General features: G+C 38.3%; 1 protein-coding gene across 7 annotated transcripts in view; it reads right to left on the minus strand.

The window, feature by feature from the left end:
- Window positions 1-24,081, minus strand: part of LOC140713762 (cadherin-18) — a 638,248-nt gene that overhangs the window by 331,501 nt on the left and 282,666 nt on the right. Inside the window, exon 1 of one of the 7 annotated variants that reach the window (XM_073024254.1) lies at window positions 19,553-19,670. The exons of the other annotated variants lie outside the window; for them this stretch is intronic. The gene's annotated coding sequence lies outside the window, so the exon portion shown is untranslated. Of the gene's footprint in view, window positions 1-19,552; window positions 19,671-24,081 lie in introns of those variants that run through there. 7 annotated transcript variants of the gene reach the window in all.

Below are 24,081 nucleotides of genomic sequence, written 5' to 3' on the forward strand. Positions count from 1 at the left end.
GCCTTCTTGAGCTAGTCCCATTTCCTATCCATGTACCTGCCCAAGTACCCTTTAATTATCACGTAACACTCTCACTAGGCTTGGCTCGTTAGCTAACTCTGCTAACAGCCACGCGACTCAGCGGTGAGAAGGTCACCTTTCATTAAAGACAACATATGTTTAGGTTCAGCATGATTTGCGATTTAACCAAACAGGAACGTTGCGATGTTTCGATTAAAGAAACCTCGATTTGAGTGAATGCTGTGTAAATACTGCCTGTACATAATTATCGGTCAGCGAGAAATAACAGATTGTACACCGCATGTAACTATAAAGAAAGTATATTGATCAATTTCAGCTTTATCAAACAGTTATCAAAAGAAAGGAGGGGGAAAAGGGTTCATTACAGTTAAACCTTTCGAACTGTGCACATGACTGTTGAAGCTAATCGCTTCCAGAAGCTGGGTATAACCATTACTCATGGTGTCAAACCCTTGGTCTGCATGAAAGAACCCACCACAGTCTGAACTTTCCTCAATGCTCTCAGGGGTAACGGCCCTTCCTCCTTGTAGTCATTCATCTGCATAAAACACTTCTTGCAATGGGGACTCTCCTTCCAATGGCATTCAGCAGCATTTTCCTTCTGTCCTGCTCCGTAGCTCCCACCAAAATACCCCCAAACCTCTCTCCAACCCACTCTCTCTAGATCCTTCTCCCAATTCCACCACCCTGATTGGCTGACACAATGTTCCTAAGTCGAGCCAGAGGGCTTCTTATCTTTAGCTGAAACCAAAACATTCTCTCAGCAAGAGACACTGCATTTGCAGAAAACTGCTAAAATGAAATACCTACAGCATAGCAGTAGAAATCTTAATCAGGGCATTACAATTGTAATTATATCCACCTCTACCACTTCCTTTGTTAGGTTGTTCCATATAGTTTTCACAGCGAGTGGTGGTAAATGAAGATTCAGCTCACAGAACTGTTGATGTACTATCAGGAAGCATTGAATGTTTCAGGACTATGGTTGATCCAAAGGGAATATAAATTATACCACTTGAGGTAACTTGTCTAATATTATCAGATTTCCTAGGCCCATCATTACTTGCAACTAAATGTGACAATTTGAGGATGGTGGGTGATCAGCAGCATAGGAGAGCCCTGTAGTATGAAAATGCAACAGGTATTGAGATTGTGGGTTCAGATGCAGGAAGAGTGAGCTAGACTGAATGACTAAGTAATCAGGATCTCAGGAGCAATGACTGTAGGTAGGGTGATACAGCTGATCAGGTTTTAGGAGTGTGGGGTAATTGAAAGGGCTGACCAAGGGATAGATTTGGGGATTCACAACCAGGATAGCATGTGATTGGGAATCAAGAGGACAGTAGGTGGAAATCAGGAATCGGCAGATACAGTGATCATAAGTTGGAAGAGTGTTGATGCTACAAAGGAGGGATCAGTTGATTGGGATTGTAGGAGAAGTGAACAATAGTAGGTGGGGGGGTTGGTACATTGTTCAGAATCAAGAGACCAGGATGTCACAAGGGGTTGGCAGGGAGCATCATTTCCATGTGAAATATAAGCAGAGGCTCTTGCCTTATATGCAAAAGTCTTCCAATAAATAGCATTATTGCAGCATTAACAAAATATGGTTGTACCAGAAGTGACTACTGAATGTCAATCAACCATCAAGCTCCTGAACCAGTGTTAATTACTTAACTCACCTCAACAATGAACTTATTCCATAACTGACGGACTCACTTTCAAGGACTCTACATGTTCTCAATATTATTATTTATTTTTCTTATTTGCATAGTTTTTCTTTTGCATATTTGTTGTTTGACCATCTTTGTTTGTGTAGTTTCTCTCTGATTCCATTGTATTTCTTTGTTCTATCGTGAATGCCAGCAGAAAATTAATCTCAGGGTAGTATGTGGTGACATGTAGTACTTCGATAATAAATTTACTTTGAACTTTAAGTGTTTTAATGACAGAGAAAATGGCCATTCAGCCCACCAAATCTATGTTGGGTTTCAGGGAGCAATCCCATCAGCCTTTGCATTAATTAACCCTGAACACCTGCAATCTACTCACTCTTGCACATGTGAATGTCAGCTCCCCTTTGATTTTTCCCAATGTATAAAAGAGTTAACATTTCAGGTAAATGTCTTCATCAGAAGCAGAAAAGATTAAAGAGGCATTGATTTTTAATCTATTAGAGGGAAGGAAAGAATGAAAAATGAGGTCTATGATAGAAAGGATGTTGGAGGGACTAAATGATAAAATACAGGAAAAGGGAAGAGGTAAAATGTAATGTTATAAGAAGCAAAAGACAAATCTAGAGAAGGTGTAAAACAATTGCTGGTACCCACTATACAAAGCTACATCATTATCTCCCACTTCTACCTAACAGTAAGCTCATTGATTTGAAATATTGACTATGGTTTTCTCTCTCCACAGATCCAACTGTTTCCAACATTTCTATTTCAGCATAAGATACTGGATATAGGGGACGTCACGTGATGACGTAGGATTGAGAAGTGGAAATCCAGCTCTCCCGTAAAAAAAACAGTAAAATAATGTTTAAGTGAAGAAAAGTTAGTAAATACTTTTTAAAAATTACTTATAAACTACTCAGGATTGTCTTAAGATATGTCTTCTAAACAGAAGCAGAAGAAAACTACTACTTTGAAGACAACACAAGTTGGAAAAGAATCAAGACCGGCTGCCATGAAAGAACCTTGGGCTCAAGTGCATTTTACCTCCGGCGATACAGAACAGGAAACTGTGCAAACATCAACCATTTCCAAAAAAAAAGAGCAACAGGAATTGTGCATGCATGAAGGAAGGGGCATGCGCAAACACGAGCAACCCAAACTACAAATCCCAGCTATGATCGGAACTGAAAGTGAAAGTGAATATGAGGTGGAATCAGATTCTCTGGATAAATCAGACGAAGATGAAGAGACAAACAAAGAAGAGCAACAGGAAGTGGTTGGAGGTGATATTGGAGACATAAAAAAATCTTTGGTGCAAATAATGCATGAATTAAAAGCATTAAAATTAATAAAAAAAGATATTAAATATATGAAGATTATGTTTGATAAAATGATGAAAAGACAGGACAAAATGGACAAGAAAATTAAAAACTTGAAAGAAACAATGGGAGACACCATTGATAGAGTGAATAAAATGGAAGATAATATTTCTGCCTGGACATCAGAAAGAAAACGGTTGTTGGAAAAAATGGATGTACTTGAAACTTTTAGCAGACGAAATAATATTAAGATTGTTGGACTTAAAGAAGGTATAGAGGGAGAGGATCTAATAAATTTTTTTCAAAAATGGATTCCAGAAATTTTGGAAGTGGAAGAAGGAACCCAGTTAATTGAAATTGAAAGGGCTCACAGAGCCTTAAGATCAAGACCTCAAGTTGATCAAAACCCACGATCAATCTTGATAAAATGCTTAAGATATCAAGATAAAGAAAAGATCCTGAAGGCAGCTGCCCAACATGCCAGAAAGAGAAACGGGCCATTGATGATAGAAGGGAAAACAGTTCTTTTCTATCCTGATATAAGTTATGACCTTTTGAAGAGGAAGAAGGAATTTAACCCAGCGAAAAAAGTTTTACGGGAAAAGGGTTATAAATTTATATTGCACCACCCGGCAACCCTGATAATTTTTTTGGATAACGGAAAAAGATCTTTTACTGATTATCGGGATGCGGAAGAATTTGCACAAGAACTCCCAAATATTCGCTAACCACAGCCAAAGATTTAAAAGTGAAATGGATTAAAGATGAAGACAGGGACAGTGAATGGAGTTGATGGATGTTTAAGAACAGAAGACTATTTAAATATATTCTTAATTATATGATACAGAGGGAGAAAGGTAAAAATTTGAGAAATATTAATTGAGAGTAGTGATATTATTTTTTCTTCTCTTATATATACTTTTTTATGTTATGGGGGAGCTGGGGGAACTTCGGATCGATTGCTATGGGATTCACGTGTGTAATCATGGCGATTGCCATGACCTGTACAACGGAGAGGGGTAATGTTGTGTTTTTTTGTTATTCACAACATTAGTAGGGGGGTATTTTGTTTTTTTTTTCTTTATTATCTATTTTTCTTTAATCTTTCTTTCTTTGCCTGGACAATCGGCGGAGGGGGAGGGGGAGACATATAGCAACACGGAGAATTTTGAAAAGATTCCCCAAGGTACCACGAAAGTTGAAAAGTTAGGTATTACTATAGACTGGAGTAACCCTGTTAAAAATAATGACTAATTTACTGAATTTTTAAAGTTTTAATGTTAATGGGCTTAATGGACCGGTGAAAAGAAAAAGAATTTTAACATACATTAAGAAAATGAAAATAGATATAGCTTTTAGCTGCATTCCACTTGAAAAAATTACTTATAATTTAAGAGATAAATATGAAATATTTCTGAAAATTTGGCGCCCTTATTTACAAAACATAGGATTAAATATATAGGTGCTCCGAAGATAAAATTATTGGTTATTTGGGGAGAGAAATAAATATATATACTAAAGCTATTATGAACTCCATGGAGCATGTGGGAATCTTCCGATATCCAGGCATTCTTTCTTTCTTTCTTGCTTTTTCTCTTTTTTTTCTCTTTCTACAGGGATATGTTAGGGGGAGGGGTTAAGGGGAGGGGGGAAGGGTTGATATTTTTTTCCTTCTGCAACCATTTGAAAATTCAATAAAAAAAATTATTAAAAAAAGATACTGGATATAATAAAAACATGTTCGATCCAAATACTACTTGAAATGAAGTTTCAGAAACAAAACCAATATGGAATGTTAGTTCAAGCACATAAGAAGTAACTTCGAGAATAATCAATCTGCAAGTGTTTGAGATTTGGAATGAATTATCAAATGAAGTACTAAATGCAGAAATGGAGAACGGGAAGCTTGTACCAATTAGATCGATTAAGAAGAATGGCTCTCCCTCATTCGATGGCCTTGTATGTATATTTTTAAATTAATTATTAATCATTGTTTGCCCTTCAAAATGACAAAGCTTATAATTATCCAGCAGTGTCCTTACAAATGCAAAAGCTAAATTTCACAAGGAGGCAGTAACTCTTTGATTTTTTTTATTTCTAGCTCATCGTCTACCAAGACAAGGGACTGTATTGTGCAGTCTAATTTTTGCTATTCAATAGTAACTTCTGAAACAGGTTCACTTACAACTGAATAATGGAAAATGCCATGGAGCTTGCATTAAAGAGAAAAAAAAATACAAATTAAATTTACTCTTGTTATCAATAATACAGAAGCATTAAACTGCCAATTTTTAGAACACAGAACTTTATTACTTTAAGTAGCAAAACTGCTGACTTCAGTTGTGCCAACAGAAAACATTATAAGCATTAATCTCATCAATTCAAACATATGTGTTTTTTTTTATATATATTCATTCAACAGATGTGCAGTTTGCAGACTGAGCCAGCATTTGACTGCTGGAGACATCAAACCGGGTGCCTACAGGCCCGAGTCTGTGTCCACTGAAGGCCTGTACTGGGATTAAAGGACTATGTCCATTTGTGGATACGAGGGAGAAATGAGGCTTGGTTTAGGTGCTGTATGTTGCTTGTTGGTGTTCTGTCAAGCATTCCTGCACATCGCCGGAATGTTCAGGCAACCCTTGGAGGTTGCCCCTTGCACATCCTCAAGTTTGTTGGTTGTTAATGCAAACAACGCAGTTCACTATATGTTTCGTTGTACGCGAAACAAAGGTGAGGTGGTTCATATTGGTAGTTCAAGTAATATGGCAGAATATAGCATTAATGGTAAGACTCTTGGCAGTGTGGAGGATCAGAGGGATCTTGGGGTCCGAGTCCATAGGACACTCAAAACTGCTACGCAGGTTGACTCTGTGGTTAAGAAGGCACACAGTGCATTGGCTTTCATCAATCGTGGAATTGAGTTTAAGAGCTGAGCGGTAATGCTGCAGCTATATAGAACCCTGGTCAGACCCCACTTGGAATATTGTGCTCAATTTTGGTCACCTCACTACAGGAAGAATGTGGAAACCATAGAAAGGGTGCAGAGGAGATTTACAAGGATGTTGCCTGGATTGGGGAGCATGCCTTATGAAAATAGCTTGGGTGAACTCGGCCTTTTCTCCTTGCAGTGACGGAGGATGAGAGGTGACCTGATAGAGGTCTTCAAGGTAATGAGAGGCATTGATCATGTGGATAGTCAGAGGCTTTTTCCCAGGGCTGAAATGGCGAGCACGAGAGAGCGCAGTTTTAAGGTGCTTGGAAGTAGGTACAGAGGAGATGTCAGGGGCAAGTTTTTTACGCAGAGAATGGTGAGTGCGTGGAATGGGCTGTTGGCGGCAGTGGTGGAGGCGGAAACGATAGGGTCTTTTAAGAGACTCCTGGATGGCTACATGGAGCTTAGAAAAATATTGGCTATGGGTAAAGCCTAGGCAGTCCTAAGATAGGAACATGTTCGGCACAGCTTTGTGGGCTGAAGGGCCTGTATTGTGCTGTAGGTTTTCTATGTTTCTAAATGCACTTGAATCATGGTTAGCCTTGGGAAGGTGATGATGATGAGTTGCCTTTTTGAGCCACTGTAGTCCTTGAGCTGTAGAGATGCCCACAATATTTCCAAGTTTGAATGATGTGTAACTAAATGGGCAACATCCAGCTAGTGAAGTTCGTGTGCCTTTGCTGCCCTATTTTCAATTGGTAGTGCGGATGGGTTTGGAATCTCTTGTCTAGGGGGTCTTGTTGAGCTGCTGCAGTCCATCCTCTAGATATAGGTAAGTGAGTTTATTGTGTTCAATGTATTATTCAGCCTCCACGAATCTACCAGTAGCATGTTCCACAAAGTTGTCGTTCCAATGTGACACAGCTTGTGTCAAAATAACCTTGCCGGAACTACACAAGACCAGGTGACATCCCAGCAGAGGAATTCTGATTTGCTGCAAAGGCCAAGTGTGCTGTGCCTTTCCATCATCATGGGAGTCACCGTGCCTCAAACTGTCAACAGAATTCCTGATGGGCGCATCATCCCTTCGACAAATCTAAAATATCATTTTGTGAACTTTCAGAGAGGATATTTGTGAGTGATGGTGACGGGAGACTTGCCTGTAGATGTCAAGCTAGCTAAAAAAAAACAAAGCCCTGGAGAGAAGTGCAATCAAAATTGCAATGAAGATGCAACCGATTCATAATATACACACATAGTGTCCACAAGGTGATGACACCTGCCTGAAATAAATAACATATGTTTGACAATACAAATATTGAAAATACTGATGCAATTGGGAATGCCTGGAATACAAAATGGAAATATGTCATGCATGCAGGATACTAACGGCTGAAATGAATTCCATTAGACTGAGACAGTTCACAATCAATCACATATAAACTGCATAAAACTGAATGTCTATTTGACAATTTGCAAATATTATTTATTAAGTAGATCAAAATCATTATTGACATTTTTTAGTTCACATATTGTCAGGAAACTTAGGTTTTAAAACCTCCATGACCCAAATGACACCTTTGCTTAGATTATCATTTAATCCCTGCCCTTGCAGTCCCTTCAAATACCTGTCCAATTCTTCAAACAGTACTAACGAGGCAAAAACAAAACCTGCAGGAAGAACTCAACAGGTTGAGCATGACGTACCATCCTGATGCAGGGTTTCAACATGAAATAGTCGACCATCTCTTCGCTTTCAAAGATGCTGCTTGACTCACCGAGTTCCCGCAGTCGTTTGTCTTTTTGCTCTGGATTCAAGATCTGCAGTCTCTTGCGCCTCTATCCTAATGAATCTGCTTCTATCACTCTTTACTGACTTATTATTATTATTTTGTCAATTGACTAATCAATTCATCGGATCCATTTTGAGGATCTGTAAAGCTTCATTAAAAGAAAATATAATCTCTTGTGTTTCAAATGCACTCATCCATTTTGGGCAGTATTAAATGCACAATATAGCACCACTCTAACTGTATTCACTTCTAAATTATGTCTCACTCAGATCAATGAACCAGATCTTTAGATGTGAAATTCAACACACCACTACAACAGACATTTCCTTCCACTTCAGCTTATTAACACAAAATCAGTTTGCGTTTTAAACTCAGATGAAGTTTCTTGGTTTAAATCATACTAAGTCATGGTATTATGTTGTAGAACACATACCATTTAGTGTGAGTTATGTTGCTGCTAAATGGCAGGCAGAATACAAAAGCAGTGAGAAAATCTTGTCGGCTGCATGTATTGAGATCAAACAACACAGCAATATTTAAGAAGTCAGAGAGGATAAAGAAGAGTAACCCATGCGTGAAGAAATGTCTTGGTTCATATTTGAACTTGCCACCTGCAGTTTCTGCCTCCATCACATTTTACTACTTCTGGATACAGGGACTAAAAAACGCCAACCCTTTGCTCCCAAGGGTGGGGAGGGGGCTTTAAAATTCAGAAAGACCCTCAGGCTCTATATCCTGTGATCTTACGCCTGAGCTGCCCTGACAGACTTTAATTTCTTGCTGGTTGTCAATGGCTTTTGAACAATTCTGATGGTGACAGTTAAAAACCATTATATTTAAATAATTAACATAAATACAATTATTAGACAAATTATCTAAAATAATTATTATCAAAACTCATTAAAACTAGCAAAAAAATTAATGTGAAATAAGCAGATAATTTTTCCCCAGATCAGGGCCTCCATTCACAGTAATGGCATCACATTTCCTGTTTTCTAGTCTAAGGGAGTCGCTCCTTTGTGGCTGGGTTCGGTGGTAAACATGGCAATGGGACAGGCAGTCAGCTGATTTGGTATCTGGCCATCAAGATATAGACAGCAGCTATACTTCCATTAGGAGTTTGAGGAGATCAGATACGTCACCAAAGACTCCAGCAAGTTTCTAAAGATGCACCATGGAGAGCATTCTGACTGGCTGCATCACTGTCTGGGTGGATGCACTAATGCAAGGGATTGGGAGAGGCTTCAGAGGATTGTAGACACTGTCAGCTCCATAATAAGCTCCAAGTCTCCCCACCATTGAGAACACCTTCAAAGGGCAGTGCTTCAAGAATATGGCATCCCACCATGAAGGACCCTCAGTAACTGGGACATGCCTTCTTATTACTACTATCAGGGAAGAGGTATAGTTGCATGAAGGCCCTCACTCAACATTCTAGGAAAAACTCTTTCCTCTCTGCCATTAGACTTCTAAATGGTGCACACATGACACTTCCCTATTCCTCTTTTGGACTATTTATTTATTTTTGCTATATCTTAGAGTAAGCTGACGTGCCTGCACTGAATCCACAAAACAACAATCTAATAAATAATGTCATTGACGAGGAACCAATTCTGAATCTGATCAACATCTCAGACTTCGAGGATTAGCCAAGCATGCATACAAGTCTGAGATCTGCTGAGGCATGAACCATTTGCTAACAGAATGCACAATTTACCTTATTTACCATATGTCACAACTTATTTACCTTCACCAGCACTCTGTGGAAAAACACAAGGCTAGAAATGTAACTCATTTAAGTCCATCACTCCTAACGTTGACAGAATACCAGTGAGCTTTTGCTAACTGAATATTGGATGGAGCATGTGGTACAGTGGCTTCGATAGTTTCTCTATGGAATCGATTATGAACTCCGGAGAACGCCTGAGGGATGAAAACCTCCCTGGCTTGCTGGTTATTTAAGTGTTTAGTGTGAATTGGGCTTCCACTGCTTGAAGTTAGCCCCTACTGAGCAACCGTAACTGGCACAAACCAGGAATTTTGAAAAAAAACCTGTGTGCTCCTGTAGGTGTTTGAGCCAGTTTGCAACGAGCTTTATTTTATTTTTTTTACTTTGTGATGCGGCATGGTAACTGGCCTTCCAGCCCAACAATCCTGTGTTGCCCAATTACACCAGGGTGAGCAAAAAAACCTCTCAACCTAAACGTCTTTGGAATGTAGGAGGCAGCCAGAGCACCCCAAGGAAACCCACATGGTTAAGGGAAAGCACGCAAACTCCTTGCAAACAGCAGCAGAATTAAACCCGAGTCACTGGCACTGTAATGGTGTTACACTAACCGCTACGGTCTTCCTTATTTTGTTGAAGGGCTGGGAAAGTGAATGAAGGGATTATGTTCCAATGACTTGCCCACTGTTGTTCAGTTTGTCCACTGTTACGTAATGATGTTAAAAGCTATGTTATAAACTTTGTAAAATAAATTTCAGGGAAGCTTTCCAGTTAACGCCCCTCTATCACCACCTACAAAGCATAAGTCAATATCACAACTAATAACACGTTGAAATGGGCCTGTATGAGCTAGCTGCAGGCTATCAGAGGCCAAGTAAATGCACATGGCATCGACAGTGCAGATAATTTTAGCCTTTGACTCTTATTGCCAAATGTGTTCAAAAATCAGACTACATACTTACTGTAAAATAGCCTCCCTAGGCATTTATGACTAAACTCATATTGCATTATCAGACCTACTGGTGACCCATTTGAAATCACTGAAAAGCTAAGTGTCCAAACTAGAAATTTGGATACACAGAGTTTCACAGTACTGCAAAGGCCACTTGGTCCCATCACACCTGTGCCAGCTCCTAAGAAGAGCCACTTGGTTTGTAGCAGTTCAATGTTTTTTGCAAAACTGGCTTGTACTTTCTTCAAAGCCTAAGCTTTGAACCATCTACAGTTTAATGTAAATGCAAAGTAGGTTTTTGATGTTAGCACCAGCTAGAATTATAGTTTTACTACAATGGTGGTTTTACTGCAAGGGTACTGCATTGGTGATTGCGAAGAATAGAAAGAGAAATCTGGCAAAGACGGTTCACAATCCACAGCCAAGCAGTACTTCATTACAGTGGTTTCAGTCAGGCTGGGTATTGGTGTCCATCCCCTTGCCCAGATTTCCCTTTCAAGTCATAAGATTTCTTATTTGCATATTTAGAAGAGCTTTCAACCTGCAACTGGCCAGTGCTTTGGTGGTGATACAAAATGACATTTCTTGGACAAGCCCAATCTGAGGATGACAGTTTCAACTTAGTTGTATACAGATCAGCTTCATAAGGTGGTGTGGCTACTGACTGAGGTGACATTCTGGTAATGACCTGAATTTATTTGCTGACTTGCAACTCCTTTTCAGAATGCCAATGCATTATCAAAGAAACCATTTTGAAATGCAGTAATTACTGTACCTCAAGCTAATAATATCATACAGCAATGTGATAATTAACATTATTAGTTTACTTTTGAAGTTAATTGAGTAATAAACATTAGCTTGAGTACATGCATAATTCCAAGGTCATGAGGGTGAGCTTTTATCCTTAATGGAGACAGTTGATATGTCATACAGGTAACCCTTAGCTCCGCTGCCTGGTAGGAGATTGAATTAAATTAAATGCCCATTTGTCATTTGCTTGATTTTACTCTTGAAAACTAGAAACAATGTGAAATCAGATTGTGAGAAAGCAGTGAGAGAGACCTGTTAAAATATATGAGCAAATTTCACAAATGCAACTCATAACACAGTTTACAGAGAAAAATGCTTATAATATCTGCAATATGTTCTCAATATCTACAGTATGTTCACAATCTACTTGAATTTACCTTCTCCAATTTTAGATGGCAAATCCAGGATAATTACTGTGTGGAATTCATTGCCATATATGGTTGCAGAGGCCAAGTAATTGATAGGTTCTGGATTAGTAATGGAGTTAAATGTTACAGGGAAAATGGGGTTGAGAGGGATAATAAATCTGCCATGATGGAATGACAGAGCAGGCTCAATGGACGAAATGGCCTAATTCAGCTCCTATGTGTTATGGCCTAACATACTGGCCCAGAAGATTAAGGAGTGAATTAATGAGACCCTGAGAGTTGATTAGGTCTTCAATGATGCATTGAAGTGCATAGATGGACCACGATAATTCTCATGCACGGAACTCATCTGGCTGTCCTCTTCAGCCATTCAGAAGCATTTTAAAACTACCAATAATTAGATTAAAAACTGATCAATTAGAAAAAGCTCTAAAACACCTTTAAGGAATTAAACATATTGCCATAGAAAATAGACATGTTCTAACACAAATCAAAGCTTAAGGATACGACCTACAATACGGATGGGGTGTTACATTACAGCCAGAAGCACTTTGCTGTTTTGTGACTGTATAAAGAGACAAAGTATTGTTCTTCTTACTGGGCAGCTATACAACTCATTACAAATTGCTCTCACACCCTTCAATGTCAGAGGAATGTCAAAACGGGGAAGGTAACATGCAGCACATGATTGTGGAAATATCATTCAATTTGGAATCCCAGTGCCGAAATAACTGACAGCATTTTGATGTCAACAGTTCTGATAAGACACAACAAGCTGTACCAATACCAGCAGATGCCACATGAGTGACACTTATCTCTGCACAATGAAGGATGGAATTTCTCAAACATAAAGATACACTTGTGTTCTAAATGTACGTCATGATCCCCTGCTGCTGTAGCATATCCATTTTAAGGGTTGACGTGTTGTGCGTTCAGAGATGCTCTTCTGCACACTGCCGTTGTAACTAGTGGTTATTTGAGTTACTGTCACCTTCCTGTCAGGTTAAACCAGTCTGGCCATATTCCTCTGAACTCTCTCATACTCCTCACTCCTCTCTGCCAAGCTATAAACTACAACTTGATATAGAATGCAGCTCAACTATATAGAGTCAACAATTCAAAGTGCATTATCAAAGGAAGTATAAATCATACACCTTGAGATTTGTTTGCTTACAGACAGCCACAAAGCAATAACCTGAACAACCCAATTGAAAAAGAAGAAAGAGCATAACCACTGTGCTGAGAAAAAGTGGAAAGGACACACACATATTGTGCAAACAAGGGCAGCAAACGACAGCATTTTGAACTGAATTAAGTCCTTAGATCCATTCCCTGAAGTAGGAGCTGGAACCGGTCCTCCACAGCATTCGATATAATACAACTACTCTGTAGACATTCACAACAAAGTAAGTTTTAAATTGTCCTATTCAGGCCCAAAGATTTAATTACTGGGAAGGATTTCTTACTCTTGTGAGGCAACACCTTTCCTAACAAGGGGGTTTACTCTGCTTGGTGGTTGAGATTTGTAGCTGTGAAACAATCTCAGGTTCTGGAGCCTCTGGGACGGCGGGAAGTGGTTCTGACAGCTCTGGAAACCCTTCTTCTCCAACAGTTGACTCTGCTCTCCTCAGCTGATTCATTTGTCGTCTCCAGAGGTCATCTGATTTAATATCCACTGTGTAGGAGAGTGGCCCAGTTCTGTCCAAGGGATCACTTTTGATCATCTCTGTAGTACCAAAAAATCTGCAGCCATAAATAATCTGGCAAATACCACACAAATCCACTTCCAGAGCAAAGCAGGCAATTCCCAGGAATGGAGAGGCGCTGCTCTTGGCATCTTCTGGACATGCTGGCAAGCTGCTCAATCTGCCAATCTAACCCAAGCCAACAAACAAAGCTTTGATTCAACAATTTCATTCTGGTCACACCTAGATGACCAGCATGAAGCTCCTCCAACACTTTACATCTCAGTTTAGAAGGTACAACAATTCTTAATCCCAACATTAGGCAACCCCATCAAGTACAAGTTCATCCAGTGTGTTGATAAAAATGGGGGAACTGAAATTTCTGGTACACATTCCAACTATTTTGGGTTGCATGTACACCTGAGACAGTGTGGTGCCTTTTCTCATTTCCCTTTTGACCATCTCTGCCATTAGAGGGAGACTTTCAATATGCATTAGTGAGAATACGTTGAGGAGTGTCTTCTTTTGTAAATTTTTCAGGAATTTCCTTTTCCAAGGGTACGCAGGACAATACATGAGCATTTCTATGAGTAGCTGTCTTCTGGAGTTCCATCCTGTAATCATGTCCTGTAAGAAACAAAGCCCATCTCTGTGTTCATACTGCTGCTGCTAGTGGAGACAAGGTGCCACAGGCAAGCTTTAATGGATGATGTAGAGCATAAAGGGTGAGTAACGAGTTTGATGTCACCATTTCCTTTGCCTTTTGGAAAGCCTCCTCACATTGTTTTGTCCTTTGCCATTTCAACACAGTCTGTAGTCATGATTTCAAGGGGTAGAGCACAGTATCCAAATGTGGCAGGAAGGTGTTGTAGTAATTAACAAATCCTAAAAAGGACTGGAGTGTGATATGTCCTTCAGCCTTGGGCCATCCACCATTGTTTGAACTTCTTTAGGACTTTTGTGCAATCCTTGTATGTCAATGGTGTGAGCACAGTAAGTTATGCTTTGTTTAAAGAATTCACACTTGTCACACCATGTTCGGAGCCCATAACCTTCTAATCATTTGTAACACTCTCTTGTGATTTTGAAGGTGTTCATTGTCATCCTCACTGGTAACAATAATGTCATTAGGTGACACCAAGTGCCTGGTGAGCCTTACAGGGCCTGGTCTATAGCTTTCTGCCAGAGTGCTTTAAAAATAAGTCTCTTATAGCAATAAAGTCCTTTGTGAGTGTTTATGTTGTGAACACTTGGACTCTTCTTCCATCTCCATCTATAGGTAAGCATCAGCCAAGTCTACTTCACTGAAGTGTTTTTCTCCAGAAAGGTTTCCAAAGATATCCTCTACCCTGGACCGAGGATATTGATCTACTCTCAGTACTGGATTGATAGTGACTCAAAATATCACCAACAATCCTGACAAACCCATCCTTCTTGACTACTAGGACCAGTGGTGTTGCCCATGGGTTCCACTCAATATTGGAAAGAATTTCTTCAGCCTCCATGTCATCTAGCTCATTGGCTACTTTATGACAAATGATCTTTATGACAGATGACTTATGGAACTGTTAGCATCATTACCATTGGACAAAAGAAAGACTTTCTAAAATATTTCCCAATGTTGACAAGTATTGTGATAGATGTAAAACTGAGATAGCTACACTGACACATATGTTCTGGTCATGTTCTATATTAAAACCGTTCTGGAAGTCAGTCTTTTCGACAATTCCTAAAGCACTTAGAATCAATTTACAACCTAATAAATTAACTGTGCTTTTTGGAATAATTCCTCAAAATATTCATGGTATTTCTCTGTCTGACCAACATTTTATTGTGTTTGTTACATTGATAGCTAGGAGGGTCATTTTGTTGAAATGGAAGGATATATCTGCTCCTACTTTGTCACAATGGTTCTCTCAAGTGATGCTGTGTCTCAGTTTGTAGAAAATTAGAAGTTGAACCTTTGAACCTTGATTTGATTTTGAGAAGAGATGGGACTCATTTGCTCATTACTATCATTTCAGTTAACTGATAGATTTCCTCCACGATCTAAGTGTAAATTTTGTTTCGATACATTTTTCTTCTTGTTGGCAATTTGTTCTTTATTTTTAGAAGCTTTCTATATGATGCATGGCTCTGGGGTTGTGCACTCAATGGGTTTTTTTTCCCTCACTTTTCGTGTTTAGTAGGGTTTTTTTATTCACAAAAATTTTCAATCTTTAAGATATTTTTTAAGGCATTGTAAGTGTTGTTACTTTGATGTACCTGTGTATTTTGAATAATAATAATAATAATAATAATAATAAAAAGATTTGAAAAGAAAGGAACTGAATGTGCTTTGTATAATGTGGCATTTTTATTCAACAATATTTTACTTTTGATATATTTGAGTTTTCCAATGCCATCTTTGCTGTGGCATTATCTAGCACCTTTCTTAATTCACTTTCAAATAACTTTATTACAAGTAATGTGAATGCAAATGGCGGATGGATATCCAATCAAGCTGTAGTTGTCTCAGCCAATCCTGGCCCTCCTGCTTTTATCACATACATGCCCAATGTGGCTTGTTGGTTGTTGTATTTCACTGTTTTGAAAGTCATTCCCACAGTTTTCTCCAGTATAAGTTCTTAGTTGGATATTTGCATGGTTCAGTTCAGTATCTTGGAAATATCACTCAAACTCATTTTCTGGAAAGAGTGAAACAGTCAAGCCAGTTTTCAATTCAATTTTAATTAATTTGCATTAACTTCTGTTGTAAACCATGTTGTTTGTCTCTTGTTAGTGTTCACTATGTAAATCTTAAGGCTACCAAGTCCTATGTCACTCATCATTATCACATTTTTCATCAACAGTATGTGGATTAGTATTTTTTTTGAAACTGCAACTTGACTTTTTAACTTTATCTTTTCCATGTGCAGTCCATTTATTTTTGTCTGCCCAACATGCTCTTTGCATCTGTCCTACTTTGTTGCATTTTCTGTAAGTTTTGTCTTTAAACCTGCATTGCTCTGGCATAGCTCCTGCAACAACAGTATTACAATTTGTTTGGACAGGCAGATTTCTGTTTAAACATTGCAATTTTGTGCACGCTCACCTCCATTCCTAACTGCAATTCAGTTGCAATTCTGGCAGCTGTTTCCATTGATACAGCAATTTCAACTGCTCTTTTTAATGTGAGTTGTGCTTCAGTTTGAAGCTGTTATGTAAAGCTCTCTTACAAGATTTCACAATCTTTCAGTATGCCATTAAGTCTATCACAGAACTAATAATGCTGCAGCAATTTCTTCAATTCAGCCAGATAAGCTGAAATGGACTCCCCTTCCTTTTAATTCCACTTATGAAACTTAAAGCCTTCTGCAATCAACGAAGATTCCAGTTCTAAATGTTCCTTCTTTACATTAATGATATTAACAAAGCTTACTTCAGCAGTTTTGGTTGAAGCAATTAAACTCAGAAAACTGTGCTTTTCTACCTATTGCACTCAGCAATACTAGCACAATTCTTTCAATAGCTATTTCATTTCCTTCAAAATACTGTTCAACTTGTTCGATATATCTCATCCAGTTATTTGTTGTGTAATCAAAGCAGTCTGCCTTTTCAATGTAGTCTGCTATTTCTGCTTTTTACAAAAAATTATTATTGTTCAATCACAAAAGAGGAAATGTGCAGATGCTAGAGATCTAAGCATTATACATAAAATGCTGAAGGAACTCAACAGTCCAGGCAATATCTATGGAAAAGAGTACAGTCAATGTTTTGGGCTAAGACTCTTCAACTGGACAGGGCAGGACTGAAGGGTCAACTGTACTCTTTTCCATAGATACTCCCTGGCCTGCTGAGATCTTCCAGCATTTAGTGTGTGTTGATTATTATCGTTGTTGTTCACTGTTTACAAACCAGTGGCCATACATTTTATTTGTTAATTTTGTCCGTTTTCTTTTTTTAAACTTGGCTGTCTCTTTCTCTCCCTTCTGAAGAAAAAATCTGCATTTTTTAAGCTCAAACGTCTCTCTCCCCTTCTGAAGAAAATGTGCTGCACTTCAAAAAATATGTAGGTTGTCATCTCAGATTGATTTTAAAACTTGATCATTGTCAACGTTATGTTTTGTAACTGCAGAAATTATTGAAAAGAAAAACACAAGAGCCAGAATGCATTTTGTCTACTTTGTTGTACATATGACATGGTGGAGTAATAACGTATGCCATTCCCATACTTCTTACAGAATGAATTATGTAAACAAACAAAAAATGCTTAATGAAACAATGTTACTCAAATATTACTGAAATATTGAAGACACTGTACTCCAGAAAGTGTAGTGCATGAAAATCTCTGGAGATCATCAGTTTCTAACGAAGTCAAACCACCCTTTTCAACTGTGAAATTAATGTTTGTGCCAAGTTCTATCAGATCACTTTCTTTCCCATTCTGAGATTTGATCTGAATCTCTTTACTATGTCTGCATGCTTTAACGTATTAAGTTGCTGCATGTGATGGGCTGGTTAGTTATTTGCATTAGGTGTACCTAATTAATTAGTGTTCAAAAATCAAATGTCTCAAAGTAGCAAGTCATATCATTCATTTCAGAAATGATGTTCCTTATATGTGTGTTCTTTGATGTACTTCATTGCCATTTCTCCTCTGTAGCTGCAGCCTTTCCCCTTGAATGTGCATGGATGTCATTTATGTGTTCCAAGACATTGACACCACAATGCCAGAATGAGCAGCAATTTCTGGTAATTGGCTGAGAGGCACAGGAAATCCTGCTGCCTAAGAGACTGTGGCAGGATGTGATTTAATGTAGAGTCAATCCATGGTCCACTCTCAACATGTTTGATTCCTTCTTCCTCAGCCCCTTCTACCTTCCCACCTATCACCTCCCTTTTTTTGTACAATCAATGATTTGCCAAAGAAAATGAACAGATTTTAAACTGTATTCAATCAGAGGGAAAACTTGAGTTGACACTTTCATTTATGTGTCTTCCAATAACCCTACAGACTCTAATGAGATGTCTGTGGTTTGCACCCTTGGATCGTAATGTCAAGAATTTCAGATGCAGGGACTGGGTTCATGTCTGTTCTGCACTGCTTGGAAGTGAAGACCATATGAATTTATTGTCAAATCATATTAAATTAGAAAGCAACAAAGTAGAAATAATACAAATTTGGGAGTCAGGTTTACAGATCTGGTGCAGACAGGTTTCTGAAAATTGATTCATATTGAAAAAGAGAGTATTTTAAATATCAAAACTGACTTAAAAATATACATTCAGCCTACTTTCCTCTTCTGCAAAGCCCAAAGAGATCAAGTCCAAATATTGGAACTAATCCATTCATAGAATTATAGCTTATTTAATATTTATATACAATCTTAAGTCATTGTTTTATTGATGAAGATAAAGAATAATTTTTCATTGTTATACCTCACATCTCTGTATGGCACCAAAGGAGAAATAAAATTATAATTTTTCATGACAAATATTTCTTAAAGTAAAAAATAATATTAGACCTCATGTAGTTGCTTTAAGATCATGTTGTTATTCTTTGGGATGGCACCTTATAGCGTTCTTTCATGATAGGCCTAGTGCTAAAGAACTGCTTGTTCAAACTATTAAGAATGTTGTTGCCAGAAAAAATAAACAGTGATATCAAAATATTTTCATACCAACTTGAAGACTAGATTTGTTAGTGTAATATTCTCTTAGCTGGAGAAAGCTCATGGTTATAAGAAATGAAAGATATTGCACTAAACACATATTGAATATTGTTTTCAATTTAATTCTCTGCATTTCTTAATATTACCAACCTGAAATGATTGAGTTTCAATGCACTTATTTTACATACGTACACTACGCTTCATACAAGTGCATGTCACGCCATATCAATTAGTCTGCAAGAACAATTTCTTTGCACCTTTACCAGATCTTGTACAAGCTAAAAGATATGATTTGGAGCTGGAGTAAAACTGCCTCTGCGGACTTAATCAGCCCTTGCAAACTGCGGGGAAAAACAAGTGAATTCTCAATATGTACAGAAGGTGCCAAATTGTGTACTTGGGATAAGTCGATCTTTTAAGTTTACACTGTTAGCAAAGATTTTGTACAGGCTATACACGCCCAACCCAAGATTAACAATTAACTTACCCCCTCATTCTTTAACAACTGGTACCTCTCCAATTTTTCTGGTTATTGTATAACAACGTACAGCTTACCAGTCCCTCTAAAGAGGAATAAATTCCTCCATTTCAGCCTGGCCCTTTTGAAACATACCTTAAAGACAACAGTTCTGAAGCAAGTTTCAGTCAGTGGGCAATCTGTAGAAAAACAATTCTTCACTGCTCTCGAATCTGCTGGCCTACAGAAGGCGTAAAAACAATACTCAAATCTATTAGGCTCCCTGACTGAAGGGCAGATAAACAAATGGCAGTTCTGGTTCTGTAATTCCTTACTAATCCTTCTTGATCACCTTAGAGAAATAAATCCTCTGAAAGGATAACCTTTACTAAGTGATTTACACAATAAAATGTCATCCGTGTTCAATTTCACATGCAAATTTGCATGAGAAAGAGCACTATAAGAAAAGGGAATTAGAATTACATAAAAAAATAAATAAGTTCTGTTTAGGGGCAAGAACATACAAAGAGGTATCAGTTCACAATTTGCAAAATGCATTTGGAGTTTGCAATTATAATGAAAGACAACTGACTCAAGTATAATTCTAAGTCTTCAATATCTCCATAAAGGTATAATTATGAAGATTTGTATCAATTTAGCTAGTTGTACTTGATTACAATTTCTCAAAGAAAGAGCATCTACATTCTAATGTCTCCAGGATACAACCAATCAGAACAATGCATAAATCTTTGCTGCAAAAAGAAATCATTCAGGAAATCAAGTTTTCTTGTTGCTAGGGACACACTGATATCATTCAGCATCTTTGATCAGCCAGGATTAGGGCAGAAATGCAGATGTGAGATCAAGAATGAAGAAGCCCATGCAACCGGGATGATTATATAAAATTGTTGAACACAGCGTCAAATGCATACATCTGTAATCTGTTTAGTTGGAAGTTTGGAGTTTACATTTAACTTTAATGGAGGAGGAGAGACAACAGCATAGAAATGGAGCCAAGGTTGTGTAGTCAGTACGAAGAGTAGAAATGATACCCTTGTACGTACGTACCCTCCCTCTGGATGACCTAAAGCAGTCCACTACCAGTGTAGTGCTTAACTGCCAAATTGCTGGAAGGATAGCAGGCAATTTTGTGCACAGCAAGTTCTAACAAGTAACACTGATAACAATCAAATAATAAATTTTGACTTTTGGATTTAGGAGAAGGACTAGCCAGAACTCTGTACTGAATTCCCATCTCGGTGCTTTGGAACACTATCAAGCAAATCCTACTCAGTTTACTGATAGCTGTCAATTCTGACAGTTCAGTGCTCCATTCGAAGCACTTAATATTGTATTTGTGTCTGTGGACTCCTACATTGTAATGTAAAAGTAAACAACAAGTTACAGTTTTTAAAATTTGTGGCATTTCATTTTCTACAAGTATTCCAAATCTTAGCTCTCCAAATTCCACAACACTGGCATGACTATTTTTTTTTTTTTTTTTTAAACTTTTTTTATTGTTTTCAAATTGTTACAGAATAAATGTGCATGAAAAAAAAGTGTTACCCAGCCCCCTCCCCTTAACCCCTCCCCCCTAACATCCCTATTAAGAAAATAAGAAAGAGAAAAAAAAAGGGAATGCCTGGATGTTGGAAGATCCCCACATGCTCCACGGAGTTCTCATTTTTTTTTTAAATATATGTTAAAGTTCTTTTTCTTTTCAATCTATAATAATACCTAATCTTTCCACTTTCGTGGTATCCTGGGAAATCTTTATAAAAGTCTCCATGTTGCTATGTGTGTCCCCACCATTCATCCAGGCAAAAAGATAGAAAAAAATTAAAATATAAAGGAAAAAAAAAATACCCCCCTACTAATGTTGTGGAAAAAAGACACAACATTACCCCCCTCTGCTGTACGGGTCATGGCAACCGCCATGATTACACACGTGAATCCCGCAGTAACCGATCCACAGCCTCCCAGCTCCCCCGCAACATAAAAAAGTATATGTATAAGAAGAGAAAAAAAAAATACTATGCTCATTTAGTATTTCTAAAATTTTGCTTTTCTCTTCTGTAATATCCATAAATGTCCATCACTTCTGTTCCTTGGGTCTATCTTCATCTTTAATCCATTACGTTTGGAAACCTCTATGTGTAGTTAGCGAATAGATGGAAGTTCTTGTACAAACTCCTCCGCTTTTCGATAGTCGGAAAAAAAAAATTTTCCGTCCTCCAAAAAAATTATCAGTGTTGCTGGATGACGCATTGTAAATTTATAACCCTTTTCCCATAAGGCTTTTTTCGCTGGGTTAAATTCCTTCCTTCTCTTCAACAGGTTATAACTTATATCAGGATAAAAAAGAATTGGTTTCCCTGCTATCATCAGTGGCCCGTTTCTATTTTTGGCACTTTGGGCAGCGGCCTTCAGGATCTTTTCTTTGTCTTGGTATCGTAAGCATTTTATCAAAATTGATCGTGGGTTTTGGTCAGCTCAAGGTCTTGACCTTAAAGATCTATGCGCCCATTCAATCTCAATTGGAGTTTCTCTTTCCATTTTCAATTTTTTAGGGATCCATTTTTGAAAAAATTTTATTGGATCTTCTCCTTCTATATCTTCTTTAAGTCCAACAATTTTAATATTATTTTGTCTACTGAGATTTTCAAGCTTATCAATTTTTTCCATAAATTGTTTTCTTTCTGATGTCCAAGCAGTATTTTCCTTTTCCATTTTGTCCATTCTTTCAACCATGTCTTCCGTTGTAGTTTCCAAGTCCGTAATTCTTTTTTCCATTTTTTCCTGTCTCTTTGTCATTTTATCAAGCATAGTCTCCATATTGGTCATTTTTTTTCCGAGTTTTTTTTGGTTATTTTTAATTACTTTTAATGTGTCTAATTTACGCATTATTTGCCTCAAAGTCTTTTCTATATTTCTAGAAGGACTTTTACCTCCTTCAGCTGATCCTTCCGAGAGATTTGACTCTCCCTCCGATTCGCTATCACTTTCAGTTGCAGTGGTAGCTGGGCTTTGTAGTTCTTTTTGTTCCTGTTTGCGCATGCTCCATCCTTCGCGTTTGCGCAGTTCACGATGGTTTTTTCCTTTGGAAGTGGCAAGCGTTGCCACCATCTCCTGTTCAGTATCACCGGCGATACAATGTACCTGAGATCGCGGCTCCTCGGTAGACGTGGGCCTCGCTCTTGTTCCAACTTGCGTAGTCTTCCCGGTATTAGTTTTCTTCATCTTCTTTCCTTGAGGCATAGCTTGACACAGTCCGGAGTCGTTTATAAGCAACTTTTAGAGAGTATTGACTAACTTTTCTTCATTTAAACATTAATTTATTAACTTTTTACGGGAGAGCTGGGTCCCTGCGTCTCGATCCTACGTCATCACGTGATGTCCCCCGACACTGGCATGACTATTGAAACTACAGTTTTTAATGCCAGAGCAATGGTGAATCTGACCTTGATATTCCATTACTGGTTATCTGAAAACTAGATGCCGAAATCTGGAATAGTGTGCTGGCCAATCAATATTTGACAGTAAGTGATGAAACAGTTTAGCATGCCTTGTTTTCTTCCTTTCCTATAGCATACAAAGAATTGGATTTCAGACGATACAGAATTCCTTTCAAACTGGGTAGCAAGGACTGATGAATAAACCCTGCTGAAGAATCTCAGACTGAAATATCAACCCTTTCTTCCTCTCCCGAGATGTTGCCTAACCTACTGAATTCCTTCACCATTCTGTGAGTGTGTTACTCTGAGTTTCCAGCATTTGCAGAATCTCTTGAGATACTGATCAATTAATGTCCTGATTTCTGAGACATAGAGGCCATTAGAAACTCACAATTTGGATCAATTGGCTCGAGACAGCAAAAGCGCCTTCTTGGACCTTGATGGCTCACGCCACGTATTCCAAAGACAGCTTTCAGAACATCTCTGCTTCACTTCTCTCCATACCTCTGTCCTTGACTCATCTTATTAAAAAGATAAACTCTGTATCTTCTAACTAAACATTTTACAATTGTATGGATTCAACACCACATTCAATATTTTCATACAGAAAATTATTCCAGCTATACACCTCTTCCAATGACATAGAAACATAGAAAATAGGGGTAGGAGTAGGCCATTCGGCCCTTCGAGCCTGCACCGCCATTCAGTATGATCATGGCTGATCATCCAACTCAGAACCCTGTACCTGCTTTCTCTCCATACCCCCTGATCCTTTTAGCCACAAGGGCCATATCTAACCCCCTCTTAAATATAGCCAATGAACCAGCCTCAACTGTTTCCTGTGGCAGAGAATTCCACAGATTCACCACTCTGTGTGAAGAAGTTTTTCCTCATCTCAGTCCTAAAAGGCTTCCCCTTTATCCTTAAACTGTGACCCTTCATTCTGGACTTCCCCAACATCGGAAACAATCTTCCTGCATCTAGCCTGCCCAATCCCTTTAGAATTTTATACGTTTCAATAAGATCCCCCCTCAGTCTTCTAAATTCCAGTGAGTATAAGCCTAGTCGATCCAGTCTTTCTTCATATGAAAGTCCTGCCATCCCAGAATCAATCTGGTGAACCTTCTCTGTACTCCCTCTATGGCAAGAATGTCTTTCCTCAGATTAGGGGACCAAAACTGTACACAATATTCCAGGTGCCGTCTCACTAAGGCCTTGTACAACTGCAGT

This window comes from Hemitrygon akajei, chromosome 20 (assembly GCF_048418815.1).
Source record: "Hemitrygon akajei chromosome 20, sHemAka1.3, whole genome shotgun sequence".
NCBI lineage: Eukaryota > Metazoa > Chordata > Chondrichthyes > Myliobatiformes > Dasyatidae > Hemitrygon > Hemitrygon akajei.